Raw genomic sequence first — 16,362 nt, 5'->3', positions numbered from 1 at the left:
AAACAGCCTGAAACAGGAAAGAGCACCACATATGCCACTTGGAATGTGTGACGCAAACCCCAGCCTTGAAACAAAGAACAGGAAACAGCTCTGCTGGCTGCGCTGGGGAGAAAGCACAGAGAAACATTTAGGCGGCCCTCCCTGACCCTATATTCATGAGCAGCTGGAGTCTTTTAAAACAACAACAGTGGGTGGAGGTGTTTGTTCATTGGGTGTGAATAAAAACACTGTCCTTATGCAGGGGACCTGCCCTATTTACAAACAGGCTCCCTTAAAATGAGGGAGCAGGAGATTTTAAGACACCACAGGTCAGGAGGATTCACTGAAACCTTCCCTTAGACCAGTTGGTTTATTACTGTATTTACAGAATGCCAGTAGCTAAACAGAGCTCTGGCTTCATGACATCAACGAGGCAGCACCCAGCCTGGCAGCAAGCACCTTCTTCGCAGGCAGAGCTGAGGGATGAGACCGTGACAGGAAGGATTTGTAAAGCTTGGGTCTGCTCCTGGACAGTGGCTCACTCACGCTCAATACTGTTCCATAGCTGAGGACCAACGTCACTCAGTACACCCAAGAATATTTTTCTAAGCCATCACACGCTTAGCCTTTCACATCCCTGTTTTCATACACACTCAAGACTTCATTTCAGAATTTGATTTCCCATGAATTTACTACTTTTATTTTTGACGCACCCAAATATACAGCTGAATAAATGAAATGAGCTGAAGCCGAGGAATAGCACAACTTGTCTAGATTTCATGCAGCAGAATAACTTCAACACTTGTTTTCCTTCAAAGCTGTGGTCTCAAATACTCTCTCTTCTCTTAGGTACCTTGCATCAGTTATTTATATACCACGGGTGGGACATCTAATATTATCAAATGTGAGAAAGTGTTACAGCAAATTACGTGGATGAGTACCACAGCAACACCAATGAATGCTGTGGGGTTTCGAGGTTGGACTTTAATAACGAACACAGGGTAAAAACTGGCTAATACAGCATCTACACAGCAACGTGTGGGTGTAGGTTTTTTGCCAATAGTATCAGTTCCTTACTTCTTCATACTGAATAACTGGAAATATAGGTAATTTGGTGATTGTATAACATCTCTATTACTGCTGAATCTTCAACTCATCTCACTCACCTTTACATCACTATTTATCTGAAAGCTTTTGCTTTTGGCTAAACAGGTGTTACCTAGGTCAAATGCTCACAGTACCTAAGGGCTCCCTTGCAGCTCTGCAAATTGGAGGAAATTTTGCTTGGATTCTCAGGGAAGGGATAGACCATTTAGCATTCTTTCCTGCCCCCACCCCTTGCCCTGACCCCTAGTCTCTCTTGTGATCTGTACCATAACTATAACAAGGTGCACAGGGAAAAACCACAGGAATATTTGCCTGCTTGTGAAAAAGAAGCTAGTCAAGTCAGCTTCAGGTTTTTTATATTTTGATGCTAGACAATAACAATTTATTCTTAAAAATACAAGGTGAAAGCTAATTTGAAATAAGTATCATCTGGATTATCAAATCCAGATGTAATTCCTTTCACACAAGTACCAGTTGCTCATGTGATTATCATGCCAGTGTATCTTAAAAGTATTCGATGGAAAAGTCACTAGTCAGCAGCCATATAACTCTTTGTTTTCAATACAGGTAATGTATATTTATGAATATTAGTTTAAATGAAGTCTTCAGAGCTCTCCTATCAGATACCCAAATTCAGCTTTTCCCGACAATTAAACCTTCAGAGTTCAGTTCCACAACCAGTGACACCTCCCGAATTTTCAAAGGTGAGGAAGTGAATAAAACACAGCAGACAGTGCAGGTACAGTACCTGAACCAAAAGGGAAGTGTACAAAACAACTTTAATGTATTTCTGTATGTAACTCGGGAACGACCACTTGAGCTACTCTGAACTAGGTCTTTCTCCCAAGCTCCGGTTAAGGTGCTGTGATCTCCCAGCGCAGGCTCGCGTTGCTGAGCCTTCTTTTGCCAGGGCTCCCCTAGCTGTGCCAGGCACTCACCTCACAGCAGTCCAAAGCAAGTAACTCCTATTCCCCTTTCGGTTAAAGACAAATAAACAGAGATCCAGGAAAAAAAAAAAAAAAAAACAACAAACAAAAACCCACCAACAAATGGCATCTAGCAAAGGCAAGGTTATTTCTAACTCCACATTTCACTGCTGTGCTGTCCCACGTTTTACCTTCGCCTGCATGACGGCCAAGCGGTGCTAAGGTGACCTGACAATACGAGGGGCAGACTTTTGAGAACCGATTTCATCCTAGACTTCACCAGGAGTTAAACGGGGGACATGGCGCCTGCCGATCCGCTCCGCGCTACGGGTGGGACACGGCCCGGACACGAGCTCCTACCCTGCCATCTCGCCCGTCGCCCGCGGAACTGAGCGAACCCGCTGTACTTTCCACCTCGGTTTGGTCGGGCACTGTATCCCGCTCAGGATCCGATGGCACTTCAGTCTCTGCCCGAAGATGCGCCTGTCCGGCCCCGGCGAGAGGCCGGGGGCTGCGGCCGCGTTGGGCGGGAGAGCGGCCCCGAGGGGCGGGCGGCCCGCGGGCCCTCCCGCCGAGGACAGGCGGGCGGGGAAGGGCGCCGGGGGAAGGCGCCCCCCCGAGCGGCCCCGCCGGCCACACAGGTGCGCTGCTTGCCCGGCGGGCGCGGCGACACGGCGGCCCTGCGCCCCCGGCTCCCGCCGGCCGCACAGCGAGTTTCCCGGGTGCCGCGGAGGGAGTCCCGCTCTGAGCCCCCGCGGCAAGTCCTGCTCCCCCTTCCCAGCAACTGCGGCCTGACGGAGACCCAGTTCCCGCCACCCCCGGGCGGCTGCGGCTCCCGCGGCGTCACCTTGCCGCCTCGGGCTCCGCACTGCTCGCAGCGCCTGGAAACTTTCCTTGTCCGCACCTCATCCCGCAGCCGGCACAGCCCGGCCCCCGCATTACCCCCGCCCTCCACACTTACGCTCGGCGGGCGGTGCGGGGCGCGCCGCGATTCCGTCGGCTCCCGCAGCGCCGGGGGTCGCGGTAGGTGGCGGGGCTGGGGGCGCTCCCGTGGGACCGAGGGCGCGAGGCCGGCGTGTCCCGCGTCCCCGCGGCTGAGGCGCCTCGGGCGGTGTCTCCGGGTCTGTGTGCGAGGAGGAGCAGCGCGCTCCCCGCCCTCCGCCCGCTCGCCTTCCCCCCGGGCTCCTGGCACCGGGCCGCGCTGTCACATGACGCCGGCGGCCGCTCGCCCTGCCAGGCTCCCCCGGGCCGGCGGGGTGAGTGGCGGTGGGAGGGTCACAGCAGGGAGCGCGGCCGGGCGGGTCCCCGCCCGCGGGGTGGAGGCTCCGCCGAGGGGCCGGGGCAAGTCACCACTCACAAACAAGCGGGCACGCACTGACTACGCGCCCACCCTGCCTCCCGGGGGCAGACAGCCTCTCACAGACACTTAATTAACCCCAGCAGCCTGGGGAGGAGAGGGGAGGGGAACAGGGCCGCCCCACCGAGAAACCTGCCCGTCCAGCTCCTCCTCCCCGCCCGTGTGTCAGGCAGAGGCGTGCACCTGGCAGCAGCCCTGCGGCAGGGCGCACCCCTCCCTGCTTCCCTCCCTCCGCGTCCACCCCAGCCGACCTGCGGCGGCAGCAAAACAACAGCAACACCCAGCGCCCGGGGGGAAGGAAGGGAGGTGCTCACGCTGGGCCGCTGCCGCCGAGCTGGCTTCGCCAGCGGGGGCTGGGAAAGGGCGCGGGGCGACCGCTCCCCGGCCCTGCCGCCGCGGGCTGCCTGCGCCGCGCCCCGTCGCGCCGAGGGAGGTGGCGGGGCCGGGCGGGGCGAGGGCCGGAGCGCGGCAGGCGTGGGCAGAGGTGTCGGCGCGGCTCCGCCCCGGCTTGGCGGCTCGCCCGCCGGGACCGCCGGCTGCTGAGGCCCGTGCCGGGGTGGTTTTTATGGCTGCGCTCAGCCCGTCGTGCCCGGGGTGCGCTGCCGCCGGAGGAAAGGGGCTGGCTGGGAGAGGCGCTGCCAGCTTCCCTCGACTCGGCCCCCGTCGCCAGAGGCGGCGATCCCCTCCCTCCCCCACCCGTGCCGCCCCTGCCTGCCCAGCCCTGCGTCTGGCACCCGCCCGGGGCAGGTGTGTGTGCGTGACCCAGCCCGCCCCTTCTCCGGGCTCCGCTCGCAGCGGGAGGGGCAGGAGTGGGGAGCGGCGCGGGGCCGCGCTGCCCGAGGGGGGGCCGCGCTGCGGGGCCGCTCCCGGCACGGGTGATGCGGGGTGCGGCGGGGCGCTGGCTCTGCCCCGGGACCGCGCTTGCTGCTCGAGACAGTTTTCAGCGGAGTGCACTGTACGCGCCCTCTATAAAATGGGAGGCACTGACAACCCCAGATAACCGAGGGACTTCACTGGGAGCAATACTTTAAAAAAAAAAAATTTAAAAAATTTAAAAAATGTATCCTGGCTGACTGTATCAATTCCACTGGTTAGGGAAAAGTGCTGCTGCCAGTTCACTGTAGTGTGCTTACATGGTTATAGTGTGCCGTATAAAATCATATTCTCTCCTTACTGATGTATGGTACCTAACCATGAGACCAAGGAAGAGGCAAATGCTGTGCTTGGCAAGGCCCTGTCCAGTGCTAATTGCGTGGACAGATGAAAAGCCAGCAATACTTCATGTGGACGGACAGGTCATCCTGCAGGTCTCCATTTACATGCTTTGTTTCGTAGGTAAAGTCAGTGGAAGGGGCTGAGTATTTCTGGCTCTGCAGAACCAGTCTATGTATATAACTGTCTTAATAGGACCCTAATGTAACATACCTGTTTCTTTGTATATTTGGGTTGAAATTTCTGTTCACTTTGGTTCTTACTGACCCAGTCAATAAGGCAGTAAAAGCAAAGCAAAGAAGGAAGGGGAAAGGATGGGGGAAGTATTTTCAAACACACAGCTGTGCACACATGTTCAGTCTATGTCTTTATTGCTAGGATGTTTTAATAAATCCCCTGACTTAACTTGCTAGTCTGTATGGCTTTAAAAAAGCAAATTAAGACACCAATCTGAAGCCCTGAAGGGTATGACTCAGTGACATAACAATAAATTTTAGTATCTCCTGCTAAGTAATTACACCATATCATGTCACAACAAGGTATTGTTGAAATACTATCATGTAGCTCATATAGTGTCAATTTTTTTATTATAAGCCTGTAAAATAAACAGAATGCTGTGTTACACACATGGGCATAAAATACTTCATTAAGGCTGTGAAAAGGAGTTGCTGTAGTTTTCTTGCATGAACATGCTCAAGATAAAGTAGGTACGTCCCAGTTTGCGTTCTTTTATTCTGGGAATTAGCAGAGGTTAAACAGCTAACTGGAACCCTTAGGTCAGAGGCAGAACTGTTTTGATGTCAAATAATGAGAAATGCCAAAATATTTAGTAGTAGCCAGCATGCTGCTCCTGGTGAAGTCACTGGTTTTCTTGCTATTATCTAGCTCTGGCGTCAGGTGAACCTGTTTTAATCTGGTATAGTTTTACTGTCTTCTTGTGAAGTGGAAGAGGAGAGGGAGGATCAAGAATGATGCTTTTGCACTGATTGTACACCTCTCAGAATTTTGTTGCCTTCCTGTGTTCTTTTTTGGCAAGTTCAAATTCTGAAGGGAGCAGAATCTTACTGATTTTAGTGGAAATTGAAAAACCAGAAGGGAGAAGCTGGGAGAAGAGAGAGTCCTTGCCATCTGGTTAGCAGACCCAGCAGTTTTAACCAGGTCTGGAAGTGTTTCTAGATCAAAGGACTGGTTGATGGCAGCCCTTAACATCTTCCAGCACAACACCTCTTCCATCTCTGCTCTAACCATCATCCCCACAGAATGCTTCTGTCTCAAAATGGAAGGAAGAAAAGTGGTATGTAAGTCCTTGGTATTGAAAAAAAAAGGAATAATGCTGCTCGGGTGTCCTTTGGTTTGTAGCACCTGCCATGAGCCCTTGCAACAAGGTGCAGCATTTAACATGATGGGGCCTTGAGGATCCATAATCCCAAGCATTAGGAAGAGTGTTGGCACGTGCAACTTTCTGATATAAGCAGACAGGAGGTGTTATGTAGAGTGGGTTGAGGGGAACGTATGGATCTCTGGTGTGAACAAATCAGTATTAAAATGTTAAATGAAAGGGTATAATATGTTCAGATGTCTGTTAAAAGCCCAAATCCAGCTATTTGTCAAAATGAACTCTTGCTACATTCAGCTAAATTGCCACTGTGATAAATGTGACTGTTCTGTCACATTTCTGACATATTCTGCTTCCCAAAAATCAGTTAAAAAAATAAAAGAAATACTTAAGAATTCTGTGTACTTTTTAATTCCTAAATTCAACTTCAGGTTATGAGGTGAATTGGAAGTAGTTTGCTGGATCCAAGCAATACAATTGTTAAGCTGGCATTTCTTCCAAGTTGTTCTGTGCTACAAAATGTAATAGATGTATAGTCAGTGAGTGGTATTTATGCAGGGAAAATGTCCATTGCAATCAGTGGGCTTTTTCCTTAGTCTACAGATACATGTTTGAAGGTTTTGGAGATCTGTGTATAAACTTACTGTGTTCTGCAGAGTTTCAGGTCAGATAGTCACCTCACACATCTAGTACTCACTGAACAGCTTCTGGAAGGAAGGAGTGAGAGGTCATCACATAGCCAGGAATATTCATTACTTTTGTTAAACACCGTTCACATTTTGGAAGAACCATAAATTTCACACTTAAAATGCTATTAATTTATTGCACCCCAAATGTTTAATCTCCACAGTATGGTGAGGATACATGCTCTAAGTCCAAGCTGTTAGAAATGTAGACGTTGAGGCAGTATGAATTTGAATAGAAGCTTAAATGACTTAAAAGCTTAGGTATGTTTGCGCTGCAGTCACAGACATACCTGAGCTGGTTTAAAACTAGTCAGCTGGGGAACTGGTAGCAATCTAGCTGTGGCAGTGTGGACCTTGTAGCTGGAAAACATGCCCAAAAAGCTAGGTAAATACTTGAGTGGTTAGGCTGGCCTGAGCTCAATGGCCAGACTACTACCAGTGCCCAAGACAGGTAATTTAAAGCTTGCCTGGCTGTATGTACACAGTATTGCAGTCACATCACTTGTGACTATAGCATAGACATCTCCTGTGAATCCTGTGACTCAGCCTTGTCTTCTGGCAGATGGTTCCCATGCTGTTCTGGGAGTTTTGTGGCTAGTGTCAATTCAGCGGTCCATGGGAAAGGACTTTGAAGGTATTTAAAAGCTCTCAGCACAACGTCAGATGCACCTTCATTGCATTCAAACTTCCCATGTTGTAACGGTGGGCTCTCATCTTGTAGCCACTTGAGCACGTGAGCAACCTGTGAGTCAATCTGCATGTCTGCATAATTGGGACCTTCTTGTTTGCTTGGAGGAAGGGCAAGGCAAGGGTGAGTAGCCAGGCTTCCTGGCTCTGTCATCCAGGTGTGGACAAGAGGAAACCACTGGAGGAGCTTGGGCAGAACTGGTATTGAGGTGCATGGGGCCTAGGGCTGTGGCTACTGTGTGAACCCCTCCCTGCCCCCCTCCTGCCCACACGTGGATGATGAGTCTTGCTGCCTGACCTGGCCCAGGTTCCTCCTCCTCCTCCCTGTCCCTTCCTGTGGCCCTTGGACCAAGACAACTACTGTAGTTCCTCATCCCTGAAATGAATACACATTTTGTGCAGAAACAAATTTCAAACACCACAAAACAAGGTTCTTTTGTGTTCACCGCCTCACACAAGGAAAGGATGGATGACTGCTCTTTCTAGTTAAAACCACCAAGTCACACATGACTGCTTTTAACAAAAATCAGCCCTCTGAGGGCCAGCCCTCAAGCCCACTGCAGCAATCAAAATTACAGAGAAAACATGTGGGGACTGGGATGTTGTGTGTGTTCAATTTCTTGTTATATGTTGATGTTTTTAAGAACAGGCATGATTTTGTTTCAGGTGCAATGACTACTGAAGGCTGCTGAGCTTGAATTTCATTATTTGAAGTGTAGGAAGATGGTTGAATTTAGTAGTGATGTCCAAGATGTAGTTGAGAGACACTTGAAGTTTTCATAGCAGAAAGAATAACAACAATTTTGGATGCAGGAGCAGATATGTATGTGTGAAGATTGATGGGTTTGGAGACCAAATCTTCATCAAGCTTATGATGATGGATGACGTTATAATTGAGAATGATCTTGTCTAGGTGCCCTGTCTCTTAATACTGTTCTTGAGCTTTATTTCTCTAATTATGTTTTTCCTCAGTAGTGGGGCTGGAATCTCTCCTCAGAGTATATAACAGGAAACAGAAAGATAATGTGGTTCTTCTCTCGTGCAAAAAAATATGCAGTCAGTGGTTTGGTTATAAAAGGTTTGTTGCTTTTAGTCTATGTTCAGTGGTCCTTCCCAACAGAAAGCAATGGAAAACACATGGATAAGAAGTGAGTTACTCTGTTGACTTTTACTGTATAATGATTTGTTCTGTGTTCCAAAATATGCTCTGGAAGTCTTGAAATGATGGTGTATTGTGTTTGCATGGCCAGGTTTTGATAGTGGGGGACTACAGAGGTGGCTTCTGTGAGAAGCTGCCAGAAGCTTCCCCCATGTCCAGCAGAGCCAATGCCAAATGGCTCCAGGACAGCCGTGCTGCTGGCCAAGCCTGGGCCAATTAGAAATGGCAGTAACGACTCTGTGATAACATATCTAAGAAGGAAGAAAGTTATTGTGCAGATGTAATTGCAGCCAGAGAAGAGTGGGGCAAGAATATGTGAAAGGAACAACTCTGCAGACACCCAGGTCAGTGGAGCAGGAGGAGCAGGAGGTGCTCCAGGCACCGGAGCTGAGATTCCCCTGCAGCCCATGGTGCAGACCATGGTGAAGCAGCTGTGCCCCTGCAGCCCATGGAGGACCACGGGGATGCTGAGATCCACCTGCAGCCCGTGGAAGAGTCCCACACTGGAGCAGGTGGATGCCTGAGACAAAGCTGTGACCCCCATGGGAGACTTGTCCTGGAGCAGGGTCCTGTCAGGGACCTGCAGACCCATGGAGAGAGGAGCCCATGCTGGGTCAGGTTTGCTGGTAGGACTTGGAACCCCTTGGGGGACCCACGCTAGAACAGCCTGTCCTAGAAGGACTGCACCCCGTGGAAGAGTGACCTGTGTTGCAGCAGCCTGTGGAGAACTGTTGCCTGTGAGATGGACTCAACACTGGAGAACTGTCTCCTGTGGGAGGGAGCAGGGGAAGGACTGCTTTCCCTGAGCAGTGGCAGAAGCAACGTGTGATGAACTCGTAATCTTCATTGCCTGTCTCTCTGCGCTGCTGGGAGAGGAGGTAGAGCTGGGAAGGAGGGAGGGGTAAGGGAATGTGTTTTTAAGGTCTTATGTTACTTCTCATTATCCTGCTCTGATTTTGTTAACAATAAATTCAGTTAACATCTAAAATTCAAGCCTGTTTTGCCCATGACAGTATTTGGTGAGTGGTCTCTCTCTGTCCTTAACTCATGAGCCCTTCGTGGTATTTTCTCTCCCTTGTCCAGCTATGGAGGGGAACGATAGAGCAGCTTTGGTGGGTGCCTGGCATCCAGCCAGGGTCAACCCATGGTAGATGGGAAATTGAGGGAAGTAATTCTGCTCTTTGCTATTCTCAGAAAATCTTATAAGGCATCAGTTAGATAGAAAGTGGAATTGTTAACAGATCAAAGTTGACTTTGCTGTGCAAAAAGTAACTTAGATGTGTCTGTTTATGTCTACTAAGAGTCCATATCATGTAAAAGTCATTTGACTTTGCTCAGTTAAGCAGCTCAGTGGAGTAGTGCCAGGTTACTCCTAGGGGAAAACCAGGTCTTGGATATTCCAGGAGATAGTTACGGCTATCTAAGTGCAGTAGTCTATAGTTAAAGCTGCTAGACCTTCAGTTATTACTTATTTGCTTGACTGATGGGAAAATATATACATTTTAAGCTATTTTCTTGAGGAGTTTTTTTGTTTAATTTAAGAATTTATTTCCCTGTTTTGTTGTGTTCTATTATGCATGGCTTTATATAACTTGAGTAGGAGACAGATTGATCTTTGGCAGTTTCATATATCCAGAGATCACAGGTTTTTATGTGTCCTGCAAGAATGGAGGAACAATTTTGGGTTTAATTTGGCCAATTGTCTTAAAATATGGAGGATGTTAACACTCCTTTCACATTTGGGGACTTGGTTTGCCTGTGTAGTTTAGGATATACTGTCAGGAATTAGAGTCCAGTTCAGGTCTGATGTAACTCTATTGACTTACTGGAATTTCCACAGTCACAAATGACTCATAATGCTCAATATTTAAAAACAAACTCCAAAAGCATGCAATTTTGGGAAACAATGTTTGGTTTGGTTTGTTGTTTTGGTTTTTTTTTTCCTTGCAAAGCTGGTATTTTATGAAAAAGATATACTAGAAGGATTTGAAAAGTTAATGTAGAACCAAAAAATGTTGTACCTCTTTTATGCTAATGTTATTGAATGCTTACTGAAAAGTTAGCACATTTCTTTGATGAATTGTGAGGCCATGAAATGACTTATCAGACAAAATGTAGAATTTAATGCATTTGACTGAAGAATGTACTGAAATTGGTAAAATATTGGTTCCTTCTCTTGCTGTTTGAAAGACCTTTGCAGACTCTGACCAGTTTGAACTAGCTACCATCTTTAGTTGATTTGTGTAAGTTAAAAATATCACTGTATAAAAAAAGTATTTCAGTAAAGGCTGTGACATCCTGGAGAAGAAATGTTGTCAGGAGACCTAAGAGCAGCCTCCTGAGCATTGGACATTTCTGAGGAGCACACTGTGGAAATGGGAGACAGTGGTTTCCTAAAAATGAGGGAGTGGGGGAGGGGAATTCTAGCCAAAATGAGAATAAACATTGTTTTGTTGTGAAGTTTTGGAACAAGTTGCCCAGAGAGGCTCTGAAATGTTTTCGAAAGGTTTTCAGGATCTGACTGGAAAAAGTCTAGAGAAATCCGTTCTAAACTCAGAACCTGTTCTGAACAGGAGTTTGGACTAAACCACCTCCTGAGGTCCTTTCCAGTCTGACCAACCGTGTGATTCTTTGCTTCTGCATTAAGTACCACTGTTCGGGGAAGATAAGGATCATTATGTATACTTTAAAATCAGGCTGTTCATGGCAACTTCTAGCTATAAAATGTTGTGCTTGTTAGAAAGAAAACCTGAATGAGAACAAATTGCAAGTTAAAATTATCATAATGCAGGCATTAACAACAAAGTAAAGGAATAGCCAGTGGCTACTGTCTTACATACCTGTATGTAGTACTATATGCTCCAGCAAGAATGGCATCTGTTGGTTAAAAGCTGAGAACAAGTGCTGTTCCCTATTTTAACCAGCAATAATATTATTTTTTATTTTACTGCATGTTCTAAGTATTAAAAGCAAAAAAAAAAAATTCTAGGAAAATACATAATCTCAAAAGTTTTAAAAAATTTTATCAGCATGTCTATTTTTTTTAAATGTAACTTCTGTTTTCATGATATTCGAAATTACTTTTGTAAGGCAATGATATTTAGAATTTCAGTGTATATAAAAAAAAGATTAAGGGGTGATATCAACTATAGTGTGAAATATATACCTCTTCTATGAAATTTAATTTCTTTGCCTTCTACACAGATAGCTAATAATGCCATTATTGATCCACCTATTTTAATGAAAAATTATTTGACAGAAAATTTTTAATTACATACTTAGAAATACAGTTTCTGCAGTAAGGAAAATATATGTCTCTATCTGCAGAGCAAAATTCTATACTCATAAATTAATGGGAGAAAATGCCTGTTTGATGACTATTGCTTTGACCACCTGTACCTCACATGTCCAACTACAGTATGAAGGCTAGATGAAATTTCACTTATACAGTATGGGTATATTGAGACAGTACAGCCAGCAGAAACTTGAGGTGAGGATTATCTTGTAGGTCTGGTTTTTCATCCTAGCTAGGGTGTGTAACCTTAATAAGTAAGCCAAATAATTACTTATTTACAGATTCAGCAAATAGTAAGGTCACACTGGCATTTCTGAGCAAAGAACGACACTGAACTGATTGGTTAAAGTGGCCTGAATTTGTTTGAAATACTCCAGTAGTAGTTATATTCAAGCAAAATCCTATGGGATTGTAAAAGAAAAGGTAGTCAGATAGAAGGGGATGTGGCATTCAGAACATCCAAAGTCATGGAGGGGGGGTTACTACATAGGTATCCTGTCCACAGCTCAGTTTATGGTTCAGGATTTCATTAAGAAAGTGAGTGACATTAAAATGATGTGAAAGTAAAGAAACTATTTCACAATATGTGCAAGTCTTTCAGTTGTTCTCATAGCTTCTCCACTGCAACAGGAAAAGCATTTGTACAGAATATTTTGCCAAACACTTTCAAAATTTTTCATTAATCTGATAAAACAATCACCAGAAAAACATCTACCAGTCTAAGCTTTGAGGGAAAACTCACCATTTCTGTTCCTTAATCTACATCACTTCATGCTAGTATTACGTTTTCAAAAAAGACCAGGTTCTTTTTAAGTCCTCGGGTTTTCAGTGTGTATCTCGAAACAGTTTTGAAGGAATCAGTTTGTCAAAAATTGGGAGCCATGGTTCAGCTGCAGCTGGTAACTAGGTACGGCACAGCTGCTTGCTGCGCCCTGGCCCCCAGCGTGATGGGGAGAAGAATTGGGGGGAAAAGGTAAAACCTGTGGGTTGAGATAGGAACAGCCTAATCATAGGAATAAAATATAATAATAATAATATTATAGTAATTGTAATGAAAAGGGAGGCAACAAAAAGAAGAGACAGCAAAATAAAACCTAAGAAACACAAATGATGAACACTATAATTGTTCATCACCTGCTGACGAATGCCAGGCCTATCCCTGAGCAGCAATTCACCCCTCCCCCACACAGTTTGTATACTGAGTGTGGCACTCTGAGGTATGGAATATCTCTTTGGCCACTTTGGGCCAACTGTCCTGGCCATGCTCCCTCTGTTCTTCTTGTGTACCACCTTGCTGGCAGAGGATGGGCAGCTGAAAAGTCCTTGACTTAGAGTAAGAACTGCTCAGCAACAACTAAAACATCAGTGTGTTATCAACATTATTCTCATACTAAATCCAAACCCCAGCCCTGTACCAGCTATTAGGAAAAAAAATTAACTCTATCCCAGCCAAAACCAACTCCCAGGACAGTAGGGGAGGCAATACATCATAGAAATTGTTCTCTGTTGGCATTTCTCGAGGCAAACTGGGCTTTTTAAAATTTGGTTGGTTGGTTTGTGGGGTTTTTTTTTAAGGATTTTATTTTATTTTATTTTATTTTATTTTATTTTATTTTTGGTAACAGAAGGAGGAAATAGAATTGAAATGCCTGTATATATATATATATCTATGCACTACAAGCACTGGAGTCAGGACCTCCTACTTGCCTTCACAGTGGTGGATCATTTACTATCCCTCTTTGTGTTTATATGAACCCTGTTTTTTAAATGCAGTGGACCTGTATCTGACCTGTTCTACATGCTTTGGGAAAAATCTACTAACTTAAGTGTATACTTATTTCAAATGGTGTTGGAGACTTTTTCACGTACAGCACTATACTCATAGGTTGTGAAGTGTATCTAAATGGCCTTTATTTAATTAAAAGCTCCATATGGGTTAAAAGCTCTGGTATCAGTATAATTGGCAGTGACATAGAGCTGTGAGATATAAAACTGGGGGAGCAGGTATATGCGGGAAAGCTGAAACAAGGCTTCTGTTCACAAAATCTGCTAGCCTATATTACCACATGATGTTGATTAATTCTTACTTCTGGTCCTAAATGGCTATGCCTGATGTCTCTGTCTCATTGGGCTCTCTCCCTGTTTCACTAAAGAAGCAGCAGCATCTGCACTGGTTGTAAAGCGAGCATTTGTAGCAGTTTACAAGAAAGGCAAGATTACAACAGACACTAATTTGGGCATTTGGGCTTTTTATATGCCTGGAATGCAGGGAATTTCCATTTCAGCTCTTCTTCAGTCCTTTTCTTTAGACTTTGATGACAAGCATCAGATACTCACTAAGGGAATTTCTCTTTGCTGCAGCTCTGTGAAATAGGGAAGCATGATCACCGTTTTCAGGAAACTGGTAGTGTGGGGCGGGAAGGGTGAAAATCACAGTGTCTGAATCAGTAGATACTCTGTTAAATGTTCAAATGCCTATCTCAGTTTGGAAGTGCGGACTTAGGCTTCAATGTTTCAAGAGGTCAAGAGCTGAACCTCGCTTTGTTGAAAACATTGGGAAAGCAGTGAACCATCCTTCCCCTCTTACATGCAGGTGTCCATTTGGAGTTCAGTTGTATTTGGTGGAGCAATAGAGAATTTCTGGGCTTTGAGGATAGTGGACTTTTCCTAAGTAATTTCCTAAATTATGAACATGATGGTGAAAAAGCCAAATTAATTTATGAGTTGGTTTAGAAACTTCTTTTTTCCTACCATATGATAAAGAAATATTCATGAGTAATAGAAAAATGCCATGAGCATATTACCGTGGTTAGGTAACATTGCTCAGAGTTTGCTCTGAGGAAACTGGTGATTTTTGAACTGTGCTTATCCAGCCACCACCAGCGATCTTGGGCACAGAGACAGCAATGACACAACAACTGACTAGCTCTGCTTTTTGGGCTAGTTAGCTGGTGTGCTAACTACACCACCGACACCCTGGGCCTAGGCTTAGCTTCTTCCAAAGTTGTTGGTTTCTGTGCACATCACTGTCCTGAATAGTCCAGACAAATGCAATGTACCTTCATTCCTGTTTCCAAGCTGTGGAACGTCTGCTAGTACATGTCGCTGTCTCTCTCTGAACAAAATCTGCTGTTAGCCTTTCAATATTTCTTATGACTGTCCTATGACTAGTTTCACCCAGTCGTTCCCAGATGGTTCAGCCATGTTTTGTCCCTTATGGGCCTCAGGGCAGGCACACAGCCCCCCAGACCTGGAGAGAGGTGTGAAGGGTACCTTTCCCTCCCAGCATTTTTTCACCAAATGTTCTCTGCGTCAGATTTGCGCAGGAGGGTGTTATGTCCCTCCAGACACCCTTACCCTCGCCTCTGCAGAGGCGGGTTATGTAACTTTGTAAGGCTAAATTCCAGTATCTATAGTAACATTTAAACAGAAATAAACCAGTTCCCAAACCAGGAAAAAGTTACTGAAAACTATCCAGAAATTAGATTTTACCTCTCCTGGGCCACATCAAAACATGGGTTGTTGGATCTATGTAAACTGTCAATGAAATCCTTTTCCCTACTATGTCCTTTCACAGTATGCAAGAGAGATGGAAGAGAGGAAGAGATCTTTAGAGAGGAGACAGTTGACCTGGAAGAGGAACAGGCATAGCCATGTGGCACTTTCCAAAGATCCAAAGATGCTTTCAGAAGCTTGGTAAGAGGGTTTTAGTAGGGATGGGTGTGGGAAGAGTCGTGGGAATGTTAATAATGGCTGCCTTTTAAAGGGTGTTGGTGCTGGGAGAACACTGCTGCTCATGTGCATGTTGAAGAGTTTGTCTGGGATGTCTGAATCACATGGGACTAAGAAGAACAAGATTAGGAGAACATGAGGATGGCTTTTCAGTTTACTCTCCTCTGTCTACAATAAAGGCATGCTCTCCTCAGGCTTCTTTGGATCCCTTATGAACAGCAAAATTATTCCTGTAGTGAGCACCTCTCAAAGGAGCTGCTTCAGCAAAACCTCACCAGTAAGGCATGGCAAAAGCAGATTCACATCAGTGAAGAAATTCCACCTTTGGTAGAAGTTATTTAGAAATACCATCATAAAAATCTGCTGTAAAAATTCGGAACCATAATTTCTTAAATAAATTAAAGTTTTATTTACAAATAAAATATTTTCTACATAAACATGCTGTATTTATTTCTGCAGTTATCAAATCTGTTCTGTCATCTCTTTGGGGCAAAAAGTATCCAAAGTCTTCCTTTGGCCTCTTCCATTGTGCCTGCTGCCATGTCTCCTCTTTATGAAGCAGTGGCAGAGTACATCTGGAGAGGGCAATATATTGTGCATAATTCTAATGAAAGGCCTGGACAAACTGCTACTGGTCAAGTGTGTATTCAATGAATAGCTGAAAATTTAGAATTTGGGATTTGTGGAGTCTCCAGTTTTGTACAGAATATATGTTTTTTTCTCGGATAACACTAATGGCTCTTACTTTTAATGCAATTTTCAACTTTTTGGTTTTTTTTTCTTCTATGCTTGAATACTTGACTTTTTCAAAAGAAACATTATATAATTGTAGCATTATAATCTGCCACAAAGTTTCATCTCTTTTTGGAGTCTTCTTATGGCAAGT

The 16,362-nt window shown here is 45.4% G+C and overlaps 1 protein-coding gene and 1 long non-coding RNA gene across 7 annotated transcripts in view; one reads left to right on the top strand and one right to left on the bottom strand.

The window, feature by feature from the left end:
* The window catches only part of KLF3 (Kruppel like factor 3), a 29,986-nt gene extending 26,541 nt beyond the window's left edge, over positions 1-3,445 (bottom strand). For 3 of the 5 annotated variants that reach the window (XM_032109540.1, XM_032109541.1, XM_032109543.1), the window contains exon 1: positions 2,974-3,445. The gene's annotated coding sequence lies outside the window, so the exon portion shown is untranslated. Of the gene's footprint in view, positions 1-2,372; positions 2,520-2,973 lie in introns of those variants that run through there. The other 2 variants (XM_032109544.1, XM_032109542.1) reach the window with 1 other exon arrangement.
* Positions 3,446-3,831: 386 nt separating this feature from the next.
* On the top strand, positions 3,832-15,913 carry LOC116444530. Of its 2 annotated transcripts, none has more exons than XR_004240369.1 (3): positions 3,832-5,875; positions 15,322-15,440; positions 15,511-15,913. It is a non-coding gene; the product is annotated as an uncharacterized LOC116444530 (long non-coding RNA). The 2 variants fall into 2 exon arrangements; XR_004240370.1 differs by lacking the exon at positions 3,832-5,875 and adding an exon at positions 8,905-9,327.
* Positions 15,914-16,362: the final 449 nt, after the last annotated feature.

This window comes from Corvus moneduloides, chromosome 5 (genome assembly GCF_009650955.1).
Source record: "Corvus moneduloides isolate bCorMon1 chromosome 5, bCorMon1.pri, whole genome shotgun sequence".
NCBI lineage: Eukaryota > Metazoa > Chordata > Aves > Passeriformes > Corvidae > Corvus > Corvus moneduloides.
Note: the sequence above shows the minus strand (reverse complement) of the source record. Positions and strands in the feature narration are given on the sequence as shown.